This window comes from Halichoerus grypus, chromosome 2 (genome assembly GCF_964656455.1).
Source record: "Halichoerus grypus chromosome 2, mHalGry1.hap1.1, whole genome shotgun sequence".
Classification (NCBI taxonomy): Eukaryota; Metazoa; Chordata; class Mammalia; order Carnivora; family Phocidae; genus Halichoerus; species Halichoerus grypus.
In genome coordinates this window covers 73,237,493-73,261,796 of record NC_135713.1, presented here as the reverse complement: position 1 = coordinate 73,261,796, position 24,304 = coordinate 73,237,493, and the positions used below count along the sequence as shown (strand labels likewise).

At 39.5% G+C, this 24,304-nt stretch overlaps 1 protein-coding gene and 1 pseudogene across 3 annotated transcripts in view; one reads left to right on the top strand and one right to left on the bottom strand.

Annotated features, from left to right (window-relative positions):
* MACIR (macrophage immunometabolism regulator) overlaps positions 1-24,304 on the top strand; it is a 169,067-nt gene that overhangs the window by 38,272 nt on the left and 106,491 nt on the right. The gene's annotated exons all lie outside the window — the stretch shown is intronic.
* On the bottom strand, positions 17,346-18,183 carry LOC118546850 (small ribosomal subunit protein eS1 pseudogene; annotated as a pseudogene).

The window sequence follows — 24,304 nt, the reverse complement described above, 5'->3', positions numbered from 1 at the left end:
TTTGGTTTGTAATGATTATTCAGCCACAAAGAAAAGAATGGAGCCAGGGGTCACCAAACCAACCATACCCCCTATTGAGATGGTGTCTGAGGCAGGGAATCCCCTCTCTATCCACTTGCCTGGTTTATACGTGCCTCTCTCTTCCTCTCTTGCACACACACACACACACTCTCTCTCTCCCTGTCATCTGATGTTATAGAATGGCTTTCCATCTTTTTGCCCTTAGCAAATGATGAGTAATTATAGATACATCCTTAAAAAAAAATTTTTTTTTTTTTTTTTTTTGCCTGGTGTATGGCAAGTCTTAATTTCCCTAGGCATATCTTAGTTTAGGGGAAATGTTCCCATGGCAAAGATAAAAAATATTCGATAAAAATCTTTTTATATATTTTCCTGTAATTTCTCTTGTAGCTTAGAAGTGGTCTGAGTTGTGTGATGTAGCCGTTGCTAGGGAAACTTGCTTTTTAGTGAGCAGCAATTTTCCAAAGCAGATGCATTTCCTCTCTTACTAATGAGTGTGTAAATGGTACCTCTATTGCTTTTTGCCTCCATATTTTGGAAACAACTTGAACTATTTGCTTAGGACAGCAGACATCTGCTTTATAAAATTGAAGCAGATAGACTCCTAGAATGTCTTATTTATATGCAACTTGTACTGCATATTTCAAAAGCACATTTGCTGTTCTGCACTTTCTTGTTAGAAGACATTTTATACCTGTTAATGGCAGAAATAATTGCTTAGATTAAAAAAAATAGTCCTCTCTAAAAGGTTTAACTATGTTTGGGTTGCATTGTGCATCTCATTCGCACCAAGCCAATGGTAGAGAGAGGAATTTCCTGATTTGGGCTGGGTAGCAGGCTGGAAGTCGTGCTACATAATAGCAAACTGAATATTGTTATGCAAAGTTGAATGGGAGCAAGGCTATTTCAGAGGCAATAACGTTTCCTTCCAGTTCACTGATCCACTAATTTCTATTCACTTTAAACTGCTCTTGTATTTTTCAAAGAAAAAAAAAAGCTATTTTCTACCATTTGCACTGTTCTAATCTTTGGCTTTGAACAGAATCTGCCTGGATAATAAGGAGGAATGGTCACCCTCCTGCTTTTACAGACAGCTGGTAATGGGTCCAAACACATGCAAATAAGGAGTAGAGCTATTTCCATAAAAGGTGGAGCCACATGCCCTCTAATTATGCTCTCTGGTTTTAGACAGAGGAGAAAGATGGATTTAAGGAATTAGGAAAGGGAAAAGGCCAGAAAAGGAGGGCAGCAGCTTGGGTAACATAAAAGATTATCTGAGCAAAAGACAATGTACTCACAGTTTTTTAAGTATCTCCTTCCCTGAAACAGTCCTCCAAAAGTTTCTAAATTTGGTGGCTTTTTATAGTGCCACTGAAATGAAAGACTATTATTCTGCTTATTAGTTTAAATTTATAAGAATGGCCCTCTGATATGATTATATGAGATTATATATGTCTTTTTTTTTTGTTAAATCATTTACTCATTTTTTGTTTCTTGGAAGTTTAGTACCTCTTAACAGTCTTCCTTAAAGGGATTAAAACTGCATTAGCATTGGGTATATTACCTGAATGATTTTATGGTTTTAGAACTCAGTTTATTCAACTTGAAGCTTTTTTAAAAAAAATAAATAATATACTTTCCTAATATATTTTTTCCTAATATATATTTCAGGCTGACTTGGCATTCTGGCTGTGGCATGTATAAGGGAGAATAGAAAGGAATCAGTATTTTTCTAATGTATCTTCTATAAGATTATCAAGAGGATTCTAATGTACACAGAATGAGAGCCAAATTTTCCAACAAGTTACTTTGAATAAGGACTTTCTCTGGGGGTTTGATGAGGTTATTGCTCCTTTCCCATTCCTGTATTGAGAATGTAAATTACCTTGCTTCTAAAGAATTGTAACAATTTTTTCCCCCAAGTTGGATATCAGAATAAAGTTTCTATTCTTGATAGGCTTTTTTCTTTTTTCTTTTTTAACCACACTCTAGACTTCATTTGGATTTCATCAGTTTTTCTGTTAATGTTTCTGCTGGTCTTTGACAGTTTCTCAATCTTTCCGTTTTTTTTTGTTGTTGTTGTTGTTTTTTAAGCCCCTTCTCCCCCTCAAGACCTTGATGGTCTTGAGGAGTACTGGACACATATCCTGTAAAATGTCTCAGATCTGGATTTGTCTGATTTTCTTTTTTTTCCAAGGTTAGGCTAGGGTTATGGGTTTTGGAAAGAATACCACAGAGATGAAGTGCCCTTCTCATCACATCATATCAGGAGAATATATTATCCGCATTAGGGTGGTCCGTCGCTTTAGTCATCTTGGGCTACTATAATAAAATACCATGGATTGGGTTGTTTGTTTGTTTTTTAAAGATTTTATTTATTTATTTGACAGGGAGAGAGAGAGAGAGCACAAGCAGGGGGAGCTACAGGCAGAGGGAGAGGGAGAAGCAGGCTCCCCGCGGAGCAAGGAGCCCGATGTGGGACTCGATCCCAGGAAGCTGGGATCATGCTCTGAGCCAAAGGCAGACACTTAACCGACTGAGCCACCCAGGCACCCCGGATTGGGTTGTTTAAACAAGAGACATTTATTTCTCACAGTTCCGGAGGCTAAGTCCAAGATCAAGGTGCTAACAGATTTGGTTACTGATGAGAGCTCTCTTCCTGGCTTGCAGCCAGCCACATCACTATACCCCACATGGCCATGAGAAAGAGAGGAGGAGAGAGAGGATGGGGATCAAGTTGGGGGGGAGAGAAAGGGAGAGAGAGAAAGAGCGCTAGTGAGAGAGTGAGTTCTAGCCTCTTCTTACAAGGACATTAATCCCATCATGAGGGTCCCAACCATCTAAAGCTAATTAGCTTCCAAAGGCCCCACCTCCAAATACCATCTCATTGAGGTTAGGACTTAAACATATGAATTTACAGGGGACACATTGAGCCCATAATAGGCCTAATCCACTATGACTGGTGTCCTCATAAGACGAGGAAATTAGGACATAGGGACACATAGACCAGACAACAACCACGTGAGGATACAAGGAGAAATTGGCCATCTGCTAGCCAAGGAGGGAGACCTCAGCAAAAAATCAAACCTGCCAACACTTTAATCTTAGACTTCCAGCCTCAGGACCTGATCCAGTCTGGGTTAGTATGGGGAGAAGGGAAGAAATGGACACTGAGATTTTTACTGAGGAAGTCACACTGAAGTTGAGAGCTGAGCAAGCCAGAAGGCCAGTGCACTGACGGCAAGGGCAGAGCGCCTAAGATGAGGCTGGCAAGGGAGACAAGCACATGGCAAAAAACAGGGATCTTGCTTCTTTCAGTTGGTGTACTGGTTCATGTGACATGAAAAATTCTCTTAGAACAGTGACTTTCAAACTGTGCTCCCAGAATCCTGGGTGTCTTTGGGATGCACCACCACTGCTAGCCAGGGCCTGGCTCTGGGAAGCTGAACCTACCTCAGCTGGAAAGATTTGCTTTTATCATGCAAGCTTCTCTTAAAAGTTTTACTTACAGGAAAGGTTTTACCCAGAAAAGGTTTGAGAACTATTGTTCTACATGACCTTTATGTTCTGCAACATGATACTTACTCATCCATTATATGGGTATGTTTTACTTTATTTAACCAATTCCCCCATAGCTGCATATTCAGGTTGTCTTTAAGGTTTCATTAATAAAAACTCTGATGAGTTTCTCTATTCAGAATTTTGTGTGCATATACTTTGTGCACTATTCTTTCCTCAGAACTCCCTCCACATACAACTGACTGCATTTCCAAAATTTAGAGGCATAGAACAAAAATAATGTTTTATTTTTGGATCAGGGATTCAGGAGTGGCTAGACAGGGTCTTTCCTGAGGTTGCAGTCAGATGTTGGCTGGGCTGTCGTCATTTGAAGGCTCGACCAAAGATGGAGGATCCACTCCGTGTGGCTCTACATGTGGCTGCCAGTTGTGGGTGGGCAAACATCATCCTTCTTCACATGGGCCTCTCCACAGGGCTGCTTGAGTGTCCTCACACATGATAGCCCATTTCCTCAGGATAAAACATTCCAGAAAGCAAGACTGAAGTTGCATTGCCTTCTATGACCTCACAAAGGAAATCACATGCTGTTACTTCTGCCATTTTCTATTGGTCACTGTGGTAAGCAGAATAATGATCCCTCAAAGATGTCCTAAAACAGTGGAACTTGTGACTGTTATCTTTCATGGCAAATGGGAATTTACAGGTGTTGTTAAGTTAGCATTTTGAGATGGGTAGATTGGCCTGGATTACCCAGGTGGATCCAATGTAATCACAAGGGTTATTATAAGTAAAATAGGGAGGCAGGAGTGTTAAGAGTCAGAGAAGGAGATGCGACTGCAGACACAGGTGTCCGAGTGCTGTGATTGCTGGCTACAAGGAGGCCACGAGCCAAGGAAGCTGGAAAAGGCAAGGAAATAGATCCTCCCGCAGCGACTCCAGAGAAAACACTCCCTGTGGACACCTTGATATTAGCCCATTGTGACCCATTTTGAACTTCTCGCCTCCAGAACTTGAAGACACTAAATCTGTGTTGTTTTAAGTAGCCACATTTGTAGCAATTTGTTACAGCAGCAATAGGATGCTACTGCAGTCGCCCAGCCAGGATTCGCTGTGGGAGGAGCTCCAGGAAGGAGTGAATCCCAGGAGCCATCTTGAACACCGCAAAGGATATGCCTGCTTTTAAGGTATTGATAATTCTATTGTCACACTGCTCCTTAGAAAGATTGTATGAATCTCTACAATCAGAAATTTGAATAAAATACAGATTTTAGCGAGATCAGAGAAGGTGTCTTTCAAAGAGCAATCTTTCCTGCTCCTGCATCCTCCGGTAGATGAGAATACGAAGGGGAAGTAGGCTCTCTAATTGCCCAAGTTTCTTCAGACCTAGTGGGAGAGTAGGGAGCAAGTGGGAGGACTACAGCCAGAGGACCTCTCCCTATCTCCATGTTTCCTGAGACCATTTTCTTTTCCCGCCATAGTTTATGCTGACCTCTTTCAATAAAAGTAGATTCCTACTTGCAACTCTATAAATATAGTTCTTAAATTCTGTTAGGAGAAAATACGAGAGTTTAAAGCCAAGAGATTTCTAAATATTAGACAATTTTTTTTGTTGTTGCCTTTAAGTATTATTCTGAGATTTGTTTCTCAACCAGGTGAACATTTTCATACTGTTCCAAAAAGAGGAACTTGAAATAAAGACACATGTGTGTTTAAGAGAAAACAAGTGATCTCCATAGCAGCTAAGATGAGCTTACTCTTTGCAGAAGGCAAAGTCTCTGCAGGGAAAAATTTTTTTTTTTTTTGAAGATTTTATTTATTTATTTGACAGAGAGAGACACAGCGAGAGAGGGAACACAAGCAGTGGGAGAGGGAGAAGCAGGCTTCCCGTGGAGCAGGGAGCCCGATGCGAGCTCGATCCCAGGACCCTGAGATCATGGCCTGAGCCGAAGGCAGACGCTTAACCGACTGAGCCACCCAGGCGCCCTGGGAAAATTTTTAAAAGCTTATCTCTGGCTCCCTGTTGATGATGCCTAATATCTGAATGTGCTTTCATAATGCTGATATTATATTACAGTTGGGCCACAATGAGTGAGGGAAGACTTATTTTTCCTACAGAGCATCTCCTGCCCAAAAGTGAAATGCTGAGCAGGGGTCTTTCTCATTTAGGAAGTTATTATTTTTTTCCTAGAAGATATGAAATGCTTTACAATGAATTAAACCAAGAAAGGAAATATGCTAGTAATCAGATGCTATTTCCAGCAAGGAAGTCCAGATCCCTCTGTATGCTCTCTCAGGTTTTCCCCACAAAACTCACATGATTTCTCAAAGGGGATTTAGAGGCCTCTTAGTTCCCCTCATCATATAAATGAGGGCTCTGAAGGCTAGAGGCTTGATCTGCCGTTAAAAACTCAGGATATGTGATAACTAGGCCAAGGACTCTACTGAAAAGAATGTATTTTATTTACCCTGCAAGTGGTTTTCTCTTTACTCTTTATCTTTTCCCTCTTCCCTTATAATCAGACAGGAACTTTCAGTTGAAAAGTCTTGGAAACTCTAACCCAAGCTCGTCTAAGCCAATAGGGTATTCACTGAGTAACGTAACTTTAAGAATCCCCAGGTAGGTTTGATTCCCATGACGTTTGACTCAAGTGCTTTCTCTAGGCCCTGATTTCTCTCCCCATCCCTTGGTTCTCCATCCTCTGTGTCAGAGCCATTTTCAGATACACTCTGGCATTGCAGTAATATCAGCCTCTCATTCTCCAGGTTCATGTCCAGTAGGAGAAAGTGCTTGCCTCTTTCCGGGCTGCACACCAAGTTTCCCAGCATCCCATTGTCTTTGACTGGGTCCTGTGTTCATCACTAAACCAGTATTGTTGACGATGAGGTTGCATTACTCTTTGTCAGGCCTGATCCGTGTGCCATAACTCTAGAGCCAGGGGTAGAGCCAAAACTTCTTGAATCACAGGGACTGAGAGTTGAGGGAACTTCTTCTGTTCTTTTGGTAACAACAGAAGGGGAATGGATGCTGTTTGGCCCCCAACTTGCAAATGGTTTTCTGCATTCACTTTTTTTTTTTAATTTTATTATGTTATGTTAATCACCATACATCATTAGTTTTTGATGTAGTGTTCCATGATTCATTGTTTGTGTATAACACCCAGTGCTCCATTCAGTACGTGCCCTCTTTAATACCCATCACCAGGCTAACCCATCCTCCCACCCCCCTCCCCTCTAGAACCCTCAGTTTGTTTCTCAGAGTCCATAGTCTTTCATGGTTCATCTCTCCCTCCGATTCCCCCTCCTTCATTTTTCCCTTCCTACTATCTTCTTTTTTTTTTTTTTAACACATAATGTATAATTTGTTTCAGAGGTGCAGGTCTGTGATTCAACAGTCTTACCCAATTCACAGTGCTCACCATAGCACATACCCTCCCCACTGTCTATCACCCAGCCACCCCCTCCCTCCCACCCCCCACCACTCCAGCAACCCTCAGTTTGTTTCCTGAGATTAAGAATTCCTCATATCAGTGAGATCATATGATACATGTCTTTCTCTGATTGACTTATTTCGCACATTCACTTTTAAAATTGTTTCCTTCATATTTAATTTATTGAGCACCTACTATGTACTAGGAATATAATCAGGATAAAACAAAGTCTCTGACACATGGAGTTTGTAATCTGAGGGAACGAGTACAAGTAATCATTAAAATAAATCTCACAAACAAGTGAAGTAAAAAATCAAACATTAATGCTTAGTGCTTGTGTATTAAAGATGTGTGCTGTAAATATAGATACCATGATGCGATGTCTGGGATATTTTCTTCCAAGTTGTCTGGGTTTGTGGAGGGGGGTGGGGGTATAGATGAAATAAAATTGGGTCAGTAATTGATGAAGCTAGTTGATGGGTGTGTGGGGATCCATATACTATTCTCTCTGCTTCTGTATATGTGTAAAATGTTCTATAATAAGAAGTTTAAGAAAGCAGTGCCACAGAAAAATATGCTGTTGGGTAAGTGGCATGGAGGGGAAAATAGGTATAACAAAGTGATATTTATACAAGTAATATATTATATAATATTTCATGTATATGATGTACAGGAGAACCCAACCAAGTTTCAGTGGTCAGGGAAGAGTTTCCAAGGAAGTGATGTATTTGTTCAAATCTGAAATAGGACTAGTAATGAGACATTAGGAGGACCGTACATAACACTCCTCTCCTGCTTGAGTTTGGAAACAATGGAGTCAGACAGATGGAGATCAAAATATCAACTGTATTATGGATACAGTTTAGGATAGAGCTTACATATATAGTCATATAAGCTTGCTAATAATAATCTGAATTGAATTTATGCTTTAAAACTGCAAGCAAGATCACAGACCAGAATACACCATCAGGAAAGCTGGGATAAGGAGTAAGAGCTGGACTGGGATTACTCGGTCCCATCTTGCAAACATCCCAATCAAATGCAGCTCCGTGTCTTAGGATGGAGTGAGTCAGAGTGGGACGGACAAAAGACCATAAAGGTCACTGCGGGAATTCCTCATGAATGGTTGCATGAGGAGTGAGAGGATAATGTTCCTTTCCAAACAAGTAGTAGTAAACTTGGTTAAGGGGGGTGGTGTGGGTGGAGAAGAGAGAAGTGTTTCCTGGGTAAATAAGACAGTATGTGCAAAGGCCCTGTCTACTGCCATGAACAAGGCACTGTGCCTCGTGTTGGTGGTATATAGGGATGAACCAAGTTTGGTCTCTACCCTCAAGTTGTCTGTGATTTATATGGGAGACAGACCCAAGAAGATTCAAACACAATAAACAAGAGACACTTAAATACTAATAAAGAGGAGTTAAGTGCAATAGAGATTAACATCATAGAGGAAGTGAAGATGAATTCTGAGCATGTACTAGGGGAGGAGAGGGAGAAAGAGGGGGGAGCAAAAGAGGAAGATTAGGAAAGGCTTCCTGGAGAAGCAGGTATTTAAGGGGTCATTAGGGGTGGATAGAATTCCCGTAAAGGGAGGAGCAGGGAAGGACACTCCAGGCAGAGGGAACTGCGTGATGCCTCTTCTGGCCTATTTTTGTCCACCGCTCCCGCCTGTATAATTGTCTCCACATTGTTCCAGGTTCTGAGGGAGAGGAGGCCCCTCCCATCACCTCCTCTGGGTTCCAGGAAGCCTCAGGGAACAGACCCCACATTCAGCGCTATTGCCCTCATCCTCCCACTGTCCCACCCAAAGTGATCCCACCCCCAGACTTCCTAAAGCTGCTGCTTATACGGCTCGTGTGGGTGGGCAGCTATCAGCAAGCCAGGATGCAAGTCCATACTTATGATGGTTTTATTAGTGGTTTGAGGTCAAGATTGCAGAGAATCAGAATTTGTCTCCGCAGAAGGGAATACACTTGGGTGAGTGGCAGAGGAATTTTCATTGTATGCTGGGGCTGTCACATGGAATGACATTGTCTCCTTTTCTGTCCCACCTACTTTCTAAAGCTTTTAAAGAAACAAGCTTGAAAGGGTGCCTCTTTAGAAGTGGGAGGAGTAGTGGGAGAGAAAGTTTCCCTCTCAGGAGCACATGTGACAAGTCTTTCTCTGATGTCTTTTGCATCAATAGTGGGATTCCCACGTAAGACTGTTATTCTTAAATAAAACAAAAGATTGAAAGCATGTCTGTTTTCAAAGAGTCACCCAAGAGCTACCTATTTTTAATACTTTAAGGTGTTTTTCTTGCCCTATAAGAATTTGTATGTGGTGAAAGTGCAAGTGAATATAAGAAATATAAGAAAGTGCAAGCCTTGCTGCACTGAATATTTTTGAACCTTTGGCATTTACAGCCCCAGTCCACAGCAGGCAATGCGAAGGGTTACATACCTACTAGGGGAAAGAGGAGGCACGCTTTTATCGGAATGCCCAAAGGGCTTATTGACAGGCTGCTGTTGACCATAGGAGACAATTTGGAACAGGTCTTCTGTGACAACCCCTCAGGTGCATAGCTACCCAGCAAACTGTAAGAAGGCACCATTCGTCCAGGTGGAGGCAGTTCCAAGCCAGCCCGGTACAGCTGGGTGCGCAGAGCACCTGCTGGGTTTCAGCGCCTACTTTGTTCTCTGGCCCGGGGCCTTTCTTCAGTGACTCACCTGCAGACCTGTGGCTGAATTTCCTTATTTTTGCCAAAATTACATCCTTTTAAACTTGAGGGTTGTGATGGTTAGTTTTATGTGTCAACTTGAGTGGGCTGAGGGTTGCCCAGAGAGATGGTAAAACATTATTTCTAGGTGTGTCTGTGGGGATGTTTCTGGATGAGATTAGCCTTTGAATCAGTACACTGAGTAAAGCAGTTTGTCTTCCCCAATGTGGGTGGGCATCCTCTAACACCTTCAGGGCCTGATTAGAATAAAAAATGGAGGAACTTCTCCCTCTGCCTGGCTAATTGTGCTGGGAAGTTGGTCTTCTGCTCTCAGACTGGGATGTACGCCATTGGTACTCCTGGTTCTCAGGCCTTCCGACTTTGGACTGGAACTCTACCAGACCTCTCGTGACTCCAGTTTACGGATGGCAGATTGTGGGACTCCTCAGCCTCCATAATCTTGTGAGTCCTTTCCTTATAATAAATCATATATATATATATATATATATATAAAACTATAACTATTGTCTCTGTTTCTCTAGAGAACCTTAATATAAGAATCAATAATGGTATAAAATTGTTTGATTTTTCACAAATGCATCACGGAGTTTCCTTTTATGGACCAAAGGATGTTCACTCTCCATTAGAAGCAGTGTATTTTTCTATCTGATTTTACACATTACTTCTCCCTTCATATCACAATACTGCCCATCTTCCCATTCTTTTTGTTTCAGACTACTTTTTTTTTTTTTTTTTTTTTTTTTTACAATATATCTCAGAACTCCTAAGTCTCCTCTGGGTATTCCAGTTTATTCATATCCATCTTGGTAGGGATGTTCTGGGGAAGGGTCAAGGAGTTGAAGTTTTTATTTGGTCACTGTAGAAATGAGTCCTATCTCTAAAAGTGTTAGCTTAAGAGTTCCTGCACATTTTAAATTAAGAGATTTTGAGGCTATTAAAGAAAGAATACAGATTTCATAAAAACTTTATTTATATACTTGATTTAGTCATCCATATACTGAGCGCCAGGTCCTGAGCTAGATGCTGTGGAGAAAACAGAGATTATGATGTTGACCATGTAAATAAGGTTCTTACAGTTTAATGACACAGTAGACAAAAATAAACATATTGTGATACAAGATAAAGTGGATCTAGTAAGCAAGTTCCAAGTGCTATAGCAGCTCAGATAAAGGAGACATCCCTCCCAGTTAGTAGGAGCTGGGAAAGCTTGATGGAAGTGACTTTTGAACTAAGGTTGAAGAATAAATTGGATGACAATGGGGTGGATGAGAATTACAGACAAATGGTGGCAAAGCATAGACAATACTGGGGGTGGGGTGGACATGTGGTCTGATTTAACTGAAGCATACGGTATAATGATGAAAATGGTAATGAGAGAAATTATTTACTGAGTACCTACTACGTGCATGCATTGTTTTTAATCTATAAACCCTATAAGATAAGATAAGCATCATTATGCCCTTTACAGATGATGATCTCCGAGGAATAACTTGCCCACAGTTATGTAGCTTTTAAGTGGTGATGTTGGGAGTCAAATGCAGATCTACCTGTTAAAAGCCTGTGTTCTTTCTACTATGTGACCAATGCCCTCAACTTGTGTATATGGAGGAGAAAATGAGGAATGGTATTTCATTCATTCAACAGATTGTGGAGCTTAAGAAAGAAGAGGCATATGCAAGGAAAAGAATATGCTTTGATTGAAAAAGACTTAATAGGCAAGGAATGACAAAGGAATGCTCATAGCTAGATGACACTAGAAGCGTGATGTTGATGATGATAATTAGGTGTCACTGAGCATGAAAAACAGGTCAAAAATTACATCATCTCTATGCTCACAACTAGTTGTAGTACAGTTATATATGATTCATTACCTGATGTGGTGGGAAGAACAGAGGTGTAGAGCCAGAGAGAACTTGGGTAGAATGTTACTTTACCCTTTTCTAGGCTTTGAATTAGATTAAATTAGGTAGGTTATTTAAATTTATGAACCTTAGTATCTTCATCTGTAAAATGAGCATATATGCATATGTCATAGAGTTGTGAATGTAGAAAAAAGTTTTAAAAACTTAAAATGCATTTTGTAATAACTGAAGCAGAAGAATTAGGTAATAAAAATAAAATTCTGCTGTAGAGGCAAGAGTATCTCTGAGCATGTCTAATGAAAAACATGAGAATAGTATGATAAAAATATGAATATTCATAATGTCAAAATTAATCCACCTTAATAAAGGTTGTTCTTCCCTTTACAAAATCAATTATGTACCAGAACAGGCAACTGAGGATATGACTCTGAATTAAACTATATTCTAAGAACTGAGAGGATTTATATTAATGTATCTAATAGCAAAATATACCTAAAAATTATTGGTTGTAGAATCTCATGAAAAATACAATGCATTCTACTGTGTTGAAATAGGCTTTTACATCCATTGTGTTAATGCAGTTCTATCTGAATTTTTAATGACAGTTTTTAATTCTTTTTGAGAAAAAAAATCAGTACATCAAAAGTAGGTCATGCTGTGCATAGATTTCTTTTACTAGCTTGATGTGTGCTAACATAGTAGACTGAGAATTGAATCTTCTCAGAATGAAAAATGGATGATTCTGATGTTTATATCAAGCATCAGAAATATTATAAACATATTTATTGAAAATATTGCTGCGGTTGTTTTGAATGGAATATTCTTGCAAAAAACACTTGTCTAGAAGGCTTTGTTTTTGTTAATAGACTCTTCTAATTGAGACTCTTGTGTGGAAACCTCCCAGAGGGAAATCCTGTAATTGCTGAAAGCAGGGAGGGAATGTCCAGCATGCCAGATAATTTCACCTTCCTCAAACCCTAGCCCCTGATGCTTTAATTGATCACTTTCCCTATCCCAGGGCACTGGACCTCCATTAACTTATCCAAAGAAATATTTGGAACAACTTTTAAGCATATCCGATTAATAGAGTCTTGAGGATGTGTTTATGTTCATTTTGTAAAGCATCAAATATTGCAAAGAATCCTATTGAACTATATCAATAGTGTTATCAGATTTGTAAAGCAGAAACAAAGACAAAACACAAAAAACAAACCCCAAACCTCAAACTGGGAAAACATATTCTCAAAAGAGTTCTCTTCAAGACACTAGGGCAAAATGCTGAAAAATAAGTCCATCCTGAAAAATCTTTCATCATTCTTGCTCTGGAGTAACCTATTCACAAAGTGTAGTTTTAAAAGTTGAATAAATTCTTTTAGTAAACTGATTAGTCCCACCCTGACTTGCAGTCTAAATCTGAGTAATTTATTTCAACAGAGATACATATAAATGCTACAATATCATTTACTGCTCTTATATTCTTAGTATTCAGATATTCCCAAGTCTTTGTTGTTGTTGTTGTTTTTTTAAGATTTTATTTATTTGAGAGAGAGAGAGAGAGAGGGAGTAGGGGGAGGAGTAGAGGGAGAGGGACAAGCAGACTCAGTGCTGAGCTTGGAGTCCAAAGTGGGACTTGATCTCATGACCCTGAAATCATGACCTGAGCCAAAATCAAGAGCTGGTTGCTTGGGGCACCCAAGTGGCTCAGTCAGTTTATTGGCTGCCTTCTGCTTGGGGGTCATGATCCCAGGATCCTGGGATCGAGCCCCATGTTAGGCTTCTTGCTCAGCAGGGAGTCTGCTTCTCCTACCCCCTCTGCCCCTCCCCCTGCTTGTGCTTTCTCTCTCTCAAAATAAATAAATAAATAAATACATACATAAAATCTTAAAAAAAAAGAGTTGGATGCTTAATCCACTGAGCCACTTGGGCGCCCCAGGTATCCCCAAGTGTTAAAAAAATTTATACATCTTAACCTTGGAATTTATCCCATTTTAGGGATTTGTCCCATGTAAGTAGCCATAAATTTAGATGCATAAAATGTACAAAAATGATCACTGTTGCTTTATAACAGCAAAAATATTGGAAAGATCCCAAGTATCTAATAATAGGAGAGTGTTTAAATACATTAAACTAGACTCATAAGTTGGAATATTATGGAGCCATTAAAAGTGGAGGTTTTTAATTTTTTTTATTTTTTTAAAAGATTTTATTATTTGAGAGAGAGCACAAGCAGGAGGAGCAGCAGGGAGAGGGAGAAGGAGAAAGAGGCTTCCCGCTGAGCAGGCAGCCCAGCATGGGGCTCGATCCCAGGATCCTGGGATCATGACCTGAGCTGAAGGCAGACGCTTAACCAACTAAGCCACCCAGGAGCCCCAAAAGTGGTTTTTGAAGAATAGCTTATAATTTCAGAAAACTCTTGGGGTTTGATGTAAGTATTAAAATTGAAATTGTAGATACAGTTTCTATCCAAATTATAAAAATCTCAAAATATGCTTACATAAAAATTATTGGAAAAGAATACACAAAAATATAACTGCCTGTTTTGGGGTAATGGGATTTTGAATGATTTGTTTTTTTTTTAATTCATTCTTTCATTCATTCATCCATGTAACAAGTCTTTATTGAAAACCTAACATGTGATAGGTACTATATGAGAGCTGAACAATTAATGGAGAGCAAAAATTAAATAGCCTCTGTCATCATTATGCTTCCAATCTATTGGAGAAGACCTGTATTAATTTCAAAAATCACATGCAAGTAAATGTAAAATTGCAACTGTGATAAGTGCTAAGAAGGGAGGCGACCACGAAAGCATACAGTAGGGAACCTAGCATAATGTGGGGTTTAGTTCACAGAAGAACTGACAAGCATACTAAAATTTGATGTGTGGGTAGATTTAAGCAGGTGCATAGGGGAGGAGGATTGGGGGAACATTCCTTTGCAAAGGAATAGCATTGCAAAGTACCTGTAGTAGGATGGAGCATGGTGTGTTTAAAGAAGTGAAAGAGGGCCGAATGTGGTGGTGTGGGGAGAGAGGTTATGGATCATAATATCAAGTCTGTGTTTTTAAAATTGGAAGGAGGAGAAGCAGAACCAGGGAAGGCAGCTGGGGGTTTATAGGAGTTGGTATAGTTAAGTGATAATGGTACGTGGGATTAGGAGTTGAGGGTAGAGATAGAGAGTCAAGTGGATGGAATCAAGATGTATTTAGAAGGTAACAATGAAATGGGCCTGAAGGTGGTGAAGGATCAGGGAAAACTGAAGAAGACTCCTAGGTTTCGAGCTTGAACAACTGGTTGGCAGGTGGTGCCAATAAGTACTTGGGAAGAGGATTAGACTTGAGGAGATGATGTGTTTGGTTTAACATGTGTTAATTTGAGATGCCTTTGAGGCATTCAAGTGGAGATAATAGTAGGCAGTTGAATATATGGGTCTTTTTTTTTTTTATGGGTCTTAAACTCAGAAAAGTCTGAGTTCATTCACCCTCTTATCCCAAGTGACTGGCATATTGTAGGCATTTAATAAATTCTTATAGAATAAATGAATAAATGAACAGACTGGAGAAGTAAATTTGGGAGGCACTAGCTTATGGTTGATAACTAAATTCCTATTGAATAAAATTCCTAAGAACACAGACTGAGAAGAAAAGAGGACATAGAAAAATTCCATTTAATGACTTTGAAGAAGGAGAAAGAACACAGAGAAGTAGAGAGGTTGCAAGAAAACTAGATGTGATTCTGTCTCGAAAACCATGAGGGAGAGGTCAACCTTCTCAGAACTACTGATAAATTGTAGATGATGAGGATCCAAAATGAACATCCTTTGGGTTTAGATATTAAAAGCCATTAGTGAACTTAGCAAGAGTTATTTAGGTAAAGAGTGAGTGGGATGTAAAGGGAGAAGGGGATACAAGTAGTATCAGGGCACCTGGGTGGCTCAGTTGGTTAGTGTTTAACTCTTGGTCTCAGCTCAGGTCATGATCTCAGCGTCCTGAGATGGAGCCCCTCACGGAACCCCCATCAGGCTGGGCATTCAGCATGGAGTCTGCTTGTCCCTCTCCCTCTGCTCCTTCCCCTGCTTGCTCTCTCTTCCTCTATCTCTCCAATAAATAAATAAAACCTTAAAAAAAAAAAAAAAAAGAAATGGTATCTAAACTGTGATGGAAGGGCCAGTGGAGGCTATTGATTGATTAATTGATTGCCAGGGATTTGACTCTGGATAAAGTCCATGGGGAAAGATGGATTCAGATTGTGTGTGTGTGTGTGTATAAGATTTGAAAATACAAGAAGGATAAGAAAGAGTCAATTATATAAATTTCCTGTGAAGCTCAGAGGAGATGAAATTCAATGCTATCATAATCCTGAAGGAATATCTTTTTAGGATAATAAATAAAAACCGAAGAAGAGAGTTGGTTCTCAAAGAGGAGAGGGGTAGTTTCTCTTCGCTACAAGGTGAATGGGAAGTGTGCAGAAGTCGACATGTTGAGCGAGACAGTCTCCATTTCTTCTGTGAAGTAGAAGGATACATCATTTCTTGGAGGAAAGAGGGAGGAAAATTGAGAATGGGAAAGTTGGAGGTTTGAGGAAAAATGAGGGCACTTTAGTCATTTTATTTTATTTATTTATTTTTTTTTTGTAAAAGATTTTATTTTTAAGTAATTTCTTTAACCAATGTGGGGCTTGAAATGATAACCCTGAGACCAAGAGTCACATGCTCTACCAGTGGAGCCAGCCAGGAGCCTGTAAGTAGTCATTTTAGAGATTTCAAATGAGGTGGTTTGAGAAACATCATTAGGGAGGTCAGATAGAGGTGACCACCTTTCTGAGGTCGGTCCTATTAGTTCATTGTGATGTTAGTCTGCCCTGGTGGTGGACTTCCTCTAGCAGTGCTCAGCCACTCATGGCAGGAACGGAGAAAGAAAATAGTTGGGTTCATCCGGAGGTAGGATGTTTCCACACCAGTGAGATATAAAGACAGCAGAGCAAAAGAGTTCAAAATGTCAATGGGGATTTTTCTGTAACAAGGGACCCTGAAACCTAAGCTGGATATGTGAAGAAAAGAGAGAGATCCTAATGTGCTGCTGATGGATGGACACTAGAAGGATCAGTGGACTCGTGTTTCCAAAGAGGTTGGAGATCTAGCATAAATAAGCAAGCTTGAAATGTAGTTTTTGTCAAAGAATGGAATTTTTGAATAAGTAACATTACATATGTGAAATACCATAGACAACCCCTCCTTCCCGCCAACCCCATCTGTGGCTTCCCTTTCTGCAGTTTCAGGTTACCTTCAGCATCTGCAATCAGGAAGCGGATGATTCTTTTTCTGAGGAATTGTCAGGTCAATAGTAGCCTAAGGAGACATGGCAAGCCTACATCATTCACCTTCATTTCATCACATAGACATTTTATCATCTCACATCATCACAAGAAGAAGGATGAACACAGGATAATAAAATATTTAAAAAAAATTTTGAGTATAGCTGATACACAATATAACATTAGTTTCAGGTGTACAACATAGTGATTCAACTTCTCCATATGTTATGCTGTGCTCACAAGTGTAGCTACCATTTGTCACCAGACAACATTATTACGGTATTATTGACCATATTCCCTATGCTGTGCCTTTTATTCCCATGACTTGTTCATTCTACGACTGGAAGCCTGTACCTTTCACTGCCCTTTACCCATTTCATCCATTCTCCAACTCCCCTGCCTTCCCTCTGGCAACCATCAGTTTGTTCTGTGTATGTATGTATGTATGTGTGTATGTATGTATGTATGTATGTATTTATTTTAAACATCACAAATAAGATTTTTTATTTGTCACCATTAAATGTCTGAATTTTAAACAGATTCTTGGACTGATGGCTCATATCCATCAGCTCGTTCAACTTTAGCACCGGTCTCATCCCCAGTAGCTTTTCCAGAACTACTACCTTCACCTTGAAGCTGCATGAGCTTTCCCAATTCAAACTTGGGCTTCTTAAGCATTTTTACTTTTCTAATGAAGACATCATAGAGTGGATAAATAGACTGATAAGCCTTTTCTATATCTTTTCTGATGCTGTCTGGAATCAATTTATTGACCACTTCTTTCAAGTCATTTGTTTGCTCCTCTTGGGTCATGATTTCCATCATCTTTTTCTGAATTTGACAGACCTGTTGGTGCTGAGCATAAGATGTCTTCCAAATCTGATTATTACGTTTTTAGTAAAACCAACACAAAACAGATGAAGCAAATAACCATCAGTAGTCTTGACATCAACACGAGCTTCAATCATGGTCTGCCATTTTTTGACCATGGAGCACATTTTGTCATGGGTAAGATCCATGCCATGGAAATTAGTCAGGCAGTTTTTGCCCTGAACATTCTCAGTAATTAGCTTGAATTTTCTAAACGCAGCTTCATCATTCTGCAGATCAGCAAGGCTCACTTCAAAAACACGACCCTTGAGGCCATCAGATGTGATTTTGGTTCCTTGAGTTCTTGTGACTAATGTTTTTCCAATATTTCTTATATTGAACGTAGCTGGTGCTTTCACATCATACCAATCTTTCTTAGAAAATGGATCAACCACTTTCTTCTTGGCTCCCTTTTTGCCGCCTTTCATAAGGCACTTGTTCTTGCCGACTGCCATGGCGCTGCTCAGGGATCCAAAAGGTGTTCTGTGTATTTATAAGGCAACCATAAGATATTTTGAGAGAGACCACATTCATGTAATTTTATTACAGTATATTGTTGTAATTGTTCTATTTTATTATTATTAATCTCTTACTATGCCTGATTTATAAATTAAACTTTATCATATGTATGTATAAGAAAAAATGTAGTATATATAGGGTAAGGTACTATCTTCATTTCAACACTATCTTCAACACTACTGGGTGTTTTGAAATGTATCCCTCATGGTTAAGGGGTGTGGGGACTACCATATTTTAAAATAATCAACAAATTTAACTCATAAGTTAGTCTATGTGCTTCTCAATCAAAGGTGTCAAATATTTTTATTATGAGGATTTCTTTATACTAACAAATTTTGATGATTCCCACCCTCATATTGTAGTAATATGGTTTTGTAGGTATTGAATGAGAAGATACTTTTGAAAGATATTGGACCATATGTAAATCTAATAAAGACAGTATTTGTAACAAACATAAATCTGAGGATATGTGCATTTGAGGGGTATCTATGTAGGTGGATATAATAATTTTATAATTCTAACCAAATTGGTTAGAATTTGGGACAAGTAGCCATTGAACTTCAACATCCAGGATGAGGAATAGCTGGGCTATAGCTTTCCAGTGATCGATTTTGAGTGGATTTACGGGGAGAATGACACTTTGAGAGATTTGAAATTGATGGCAAAGAATGGTTTGGTGGTTTTGAGGGAGAAGTGTGTTATAGGTCCTTTCATTGAAAAAGGTTTAGTGGTGGGCACAGGATGATGAATAGACTGGGGTATGCACAGGTTATATCTGAGGTGAGGTTGAGGTGACATGAGTCATCCAAGGGGAAGAAAGTAAGACTATAAACATCCTGACTCCATTTTCCTTTCTATTTTTCTGACCCAGTCAGAATTAGTTAACCTTAATTCCCGAGTTGATGTGGCTTCTGTGAGGTGATACTTTGTTTTGCACCCTGATCCTATGCAGCCTTGTATATGTTGCTGTTTTCTAATTCACACTGTAAAATAAAGAATTGTGCTCCAGGTGTGAAAAGAGTTAGGAAAGTCAGAATGTGATTGCATATCATCCATGCTCTGTGAATGTTGAAGAGCGGAAGGAAAGAAAACTAACAGCAGCATGAGAATTTGTCCTTATGGAGCTGATATAAAACAGTTTCAGGCATAGCTATGTAGAGATGTGATTTATAATTCAGTTTACAGGCTATATAACATGCTAGTTTAAAATAGGGGATCTGGAGTGAGAATATTTTAGTTAGGCCCCTTAACAACTGTGACCTTGAACATGCTACTGAACCCCTATATGTCTCAATTTTACAACATGGAGTTGTTTTTGAGGATTCAATGAGATAATCCACTTAGAATAGTGTCTGGGACTTAGAAAGAGTTCAACTAATGTTAGTTGTTTTTATTATTTTTCTCATTAATAAATTATTACCAGTGAGATTCTATACTGCAAGATATGAGTGCTGGCTTTTTTGTTTGTATAGAACTGCTTGCTGGTTCATTAGCATTAATTCTTGATAAATCTAACCAGTGGCTATTAATACACATTAAATCGTTACTTTGAGTGGATGAAGACCTAATTTCAGACATTGACCTAGTGCATGAAGTAAATCTATTCATTAGTGTTTTCTAACTTTCCTTATCCAAGTTTAGCTAGAATCATCAGAATCAGAATACATTCTTAGAAAAAGCCTGGGATAGCAAGCTCCCTTCCACATATTCCTAAACCCTGAACTCCCCAACCATTGTACATTTTGACTTCTGATGATCTCTGAAGACAGAAAAAAAAAATAGCTGTTTTTCCCATGCCATTTAGAGTGAAGTCATTATACCACAAGCAACAATTACTCATAAATGAGTGATAATATAGTGGCCTTACAAAATTAAGGAAATACTAACATTTTGGTTTTTTTTAGGTTGTAGGTGAATTAGAGTCAGTATTCTTGATCAAGCTTGAGATAATTTCCAAAGTATTACACTATAGAGAAGGCAAATATTTATTGAAACAAAGAACAGAGCCTTGGGAAATTCTGCAGGGATTAGTTTGAATGCTTTATATTTGAACAATGGAATAAGTATCATTGACAATAATTGGCAATTAATACATTCTATAAAATACAGCCCAATTGATTATGCACCTAACAATGAAATGTCTATGTATGTAAGCGCAAAGTATCCTCAATTAACATTAATACCCTTTCAGCCTATTTATACAATGTGTAATATACTACTGATTGTATGAATCATTAATTAATTGTACTGATTGTATTAGTCATTAATTGATCATTAATCACTCTCAAACACTGGAATGTTAAAATTCTCCTTGAACAGTTTGAAAATCCCATATGTACAACTCTCATTCACGCCATGCTGAAGTTGGGCAATGAATCTATTATAGTTGCATTTACTGAAATTCATAAAATTCAGGTGGCTTTCTTTATGTCAGATAGAGTTTATCAGTGGCCACAAATGACAACAGTTTTATGTGTAATTATGGCATTATGGAGTCAGACATGCACTTCTCTCTCTCTCTTTTTTAAACATATAATGTATTATTTGTTTCAGGGATACAGGTCTGTGATTCATCAGTCTTACACAATTCACAGCACTCACCATAGCACATACCCTCCCCAATGTCCATCACCCAGCCACCCCATCCCTCCCACCCCCATCAACTCCAGCAACCCTCAGTTTGTTTCCTGAGATTGAGTCTCTTATGGTTTGTCTCCCTCTCTGATTTCATCTTGTTTCATTTTTCCCTCCCTTCCCCTAAGATCTTCTGCCTTGTTTCTCAAATTCCATATATCAGTGAGATCATATGACACTTGTCTTTCTCTGATTGACTTATTTCATTTAGCATAATACCCTCTAGTTCTATTCACATCGTTGCAAATGGCAAGATTTCATTTTTTGATGGCTGCATAATATTCCATTGTATATATATACCACATCTTCTTTATCCATTCATCTGTTAATGGACATCTGCACTCTTTCCATAGTTTGGCTATTGTGGACATTGCTGCTATAAACATTGGGGTGCACATGCCCCTTCAGATCACTACATTTGTATCTTTAGGGTAAATACCCAGTAGTGCAATTGCTGGGTCGTAGGGTAGCTCTATTTTCGACTTTTTGAGGAACTTCCGTACTGTTTTCCAGAATGGCTACACCAGCTTGCATTCCCACCAACAGTGTAGGAGGGTTCCCCTTTCTCCCATGGACTTCTCTTTTATGTCAAATCCTACCAGAGACATTGTGCTTTGAGAACTTTGGTGTGGATGACTTAGAACTTGACAGAAGACTATGGAACAGATCATAGTTTGGGTTAACAAGACCTTCGTAGTGGCTTTTATTGATTACTTTCATTTGCCAAGTTGCTGTTGGAGCATTTCTTATACTGAGCCAAGGATGGAGAAATAAGGCACATTTATCTCATGCGGAGGTTTATACAACCAACTACATTAGCTGTACAAATTGGGGGGCAAAGAGCACAGGGTTAATAAAACTCCTCAGGTGATCCTTATGTCTCATATGTGTTCCAGCTTATTCCTCTTGCAAATTTTTTTTGCAGAGCTACAAAGATAAAACAAAAGGGATTGACATACATATCACCATGATCTTTCTGTCTTACACATTGATGAAGAAGGTAATGAGCAGTAAAACAGAGAATGAGTAGGCAGCAGAAGGGGAAAAGGGGGCTCACAGTCATCTGCTAGCACATTAGGCTTAGTATAATCATAAATGGACTGCTTTTGGATAATCTCTTTACAAATTAGATGAGGGCATATGTCTAATTTTTTTTTCTGAAAACACTATAAACACCCCCCCACACACACATCCCATAGTGCACATAATACAGGCCCTTCCAAAGTGGCTTGATTACCTTCCACTGAATTATTCCATTAGTAAAGAAGCTTTCATTGCTTTTGGGCAAGAGGGCAGGCATGGTGAGAGAATGTGGTCTGCTACTTAGTGACAATGTACGCTCTGCCTTTATTTCATGAGGACACACTGAGCAAAGACTACTACAACAGATCCTCCTGCCTAAATGGACTTAGATTCAGGAAATATCAGGCCAGAAAATAGGGGAAAGATGGAAGAAATGGTTATCAAAGGTACTAGACATTTCCCTTCAGAAGTCAATGTTAAAGTCTGGGTTAGCGTAAATCAGAGGTGGAGATTCTGAAACAGAAAGAACAGAATTGAGATGATTTTGTTGATGCTTCTTGTTTTTCACATTCCTTTTGACTCATTTATGAGAGCTGCATTTTTGCAATGGGTTTTTGTAATGTGCCTCTTGCGATGTATGTGTTTGTGTGTGTGTGTGTGTGTTGATTAGTGTTGTGTGTGGACGGTATCTGTTGGTGTGTGTGTTGTGAGTAGTGACTGTGTGTGTGTGGTGGTTGGTGGTGTGTGGTGGTGGTGGTTGTGTGTGAGAATGGTGGTGAGTGGATATATGTGGAAGAGGCTATTGTGTGGGTTCTTGGGAAGTGAGGTTTAGCTTCTGTCCAGGCAGGCTACTGGATTAATATTTGGCCATTTGAACAAATGAACCTTTGGCATCCTTAGTTTATGGGGAAGCACAGGTCAGTACTGAGATGCTGGCTCTTTTTTTTGAAGTCTTTATTGCTAAGCAGTGCCTGTGCCAGTGAGATTCTGTGGTAAGTTCTGAGGAAGTCCTGAGCCTCCTCCCAAAGCAGCTGCCCTTGAACTCTGGTTGCTGGGGAACCCCTCCCGCTGAATATCTTTTCAGTCTGCTTTAGGAGGAGAGAAGGAATGAATGCGAGGGAGAAGGAGAGGGCTAGGGAGAGACAGGCGGAGAGATTCCTGCCTCTATTCTATGCATCCCTAGCACAATCTGGGCTTTCTCTGGGGATTCTCCTTGACCATGAGAGTAGGTGGGGCTCACAGAGTATCTCTGGAGGCACTAGTGATTATTCCCACCATCTATAAATGAGCTGAGGACTAACTAAAGTGTTGCTGGATGGCATCACAAGCTGGCAAAGAACAACCTTTTGACCAAACTTATCTGGGACAAAATTAATCTTTTCAATTCTTGACTAAAAAGTCCTGCAACAACTCAAATCCCTGATTCATACTAAACCACAGTATCTCCCTTTGGACACATAATAACCATATATATATATGTATATATATATATATATATATATTTTTTTTTTTTTTTTTTTTTTTTTTTTGAGAGAGAGAGAGAAAGATAAAGAATGAGGGTGTGGGGAGGGGCAGAGGGAGAGAGAGAGAGAATCCCAAGCAGGCTCCACACTCAGCATGGAGCCTGACCTGGGGCCCAGTCTCACTACCCCAAGATCACAACCCAAGCCAAAATCAAGAGTTGGACGCTCTACTGACTGAGCCACCCAGGTGCCCCTTAGATGATATTTTTTTTAAATAAGTGGAAAAGGAAAGGATAGCCTCACTTTTTGTTCGCTGGTATGTATACAAGGTAACTCTACTTCCGTGATAGCAATGGCCAGAGTACTGCTTTTTGATTCCGTGACTCTGTTATGTCCTCAGAGGTGTATCCAAAAAAATCAATGTCAACTGGCTTTAGAGGAAATGCTTTTAATGGGCCTGTTGTAGCCTGGTCTCCCTGGTATGCCTGATCAATGTCTCTGCACATTGATAGAAGCACTGTGACTTCTGCAGCCTGTTTCTGAGCAAACCATCCCAGGGGCTTGGATGCTTACAGAGGTCAGATAGATATTATAAATGCATGCAATAATTGGCTATATGACAGTAGGTAATATGGGGGACTGTGTGAAATCGAGAAATGTCTCTCTCATATAAAGAAGGTAGCTGCTATTTGTCCCAGTCAGTTGATACCCTGAGGAAATGAGAGCCCTGTGTTGTGGGAACATCTCTTAAGGTTTCTCTCCATATCTAGTATAAAAAACAGACTAAGTTGGGGTCACATACAATTAAATTTGTGAACAGGTCATCCTGAAGAATACTCTCAGGGAGGAGCATATTAGTCTCCTAGGGCTGCCATAACAAAATACTACAGTCTGGGTGGCTTAACAAGTAGAAATTTATTTTCTCACAGCTTTGGAG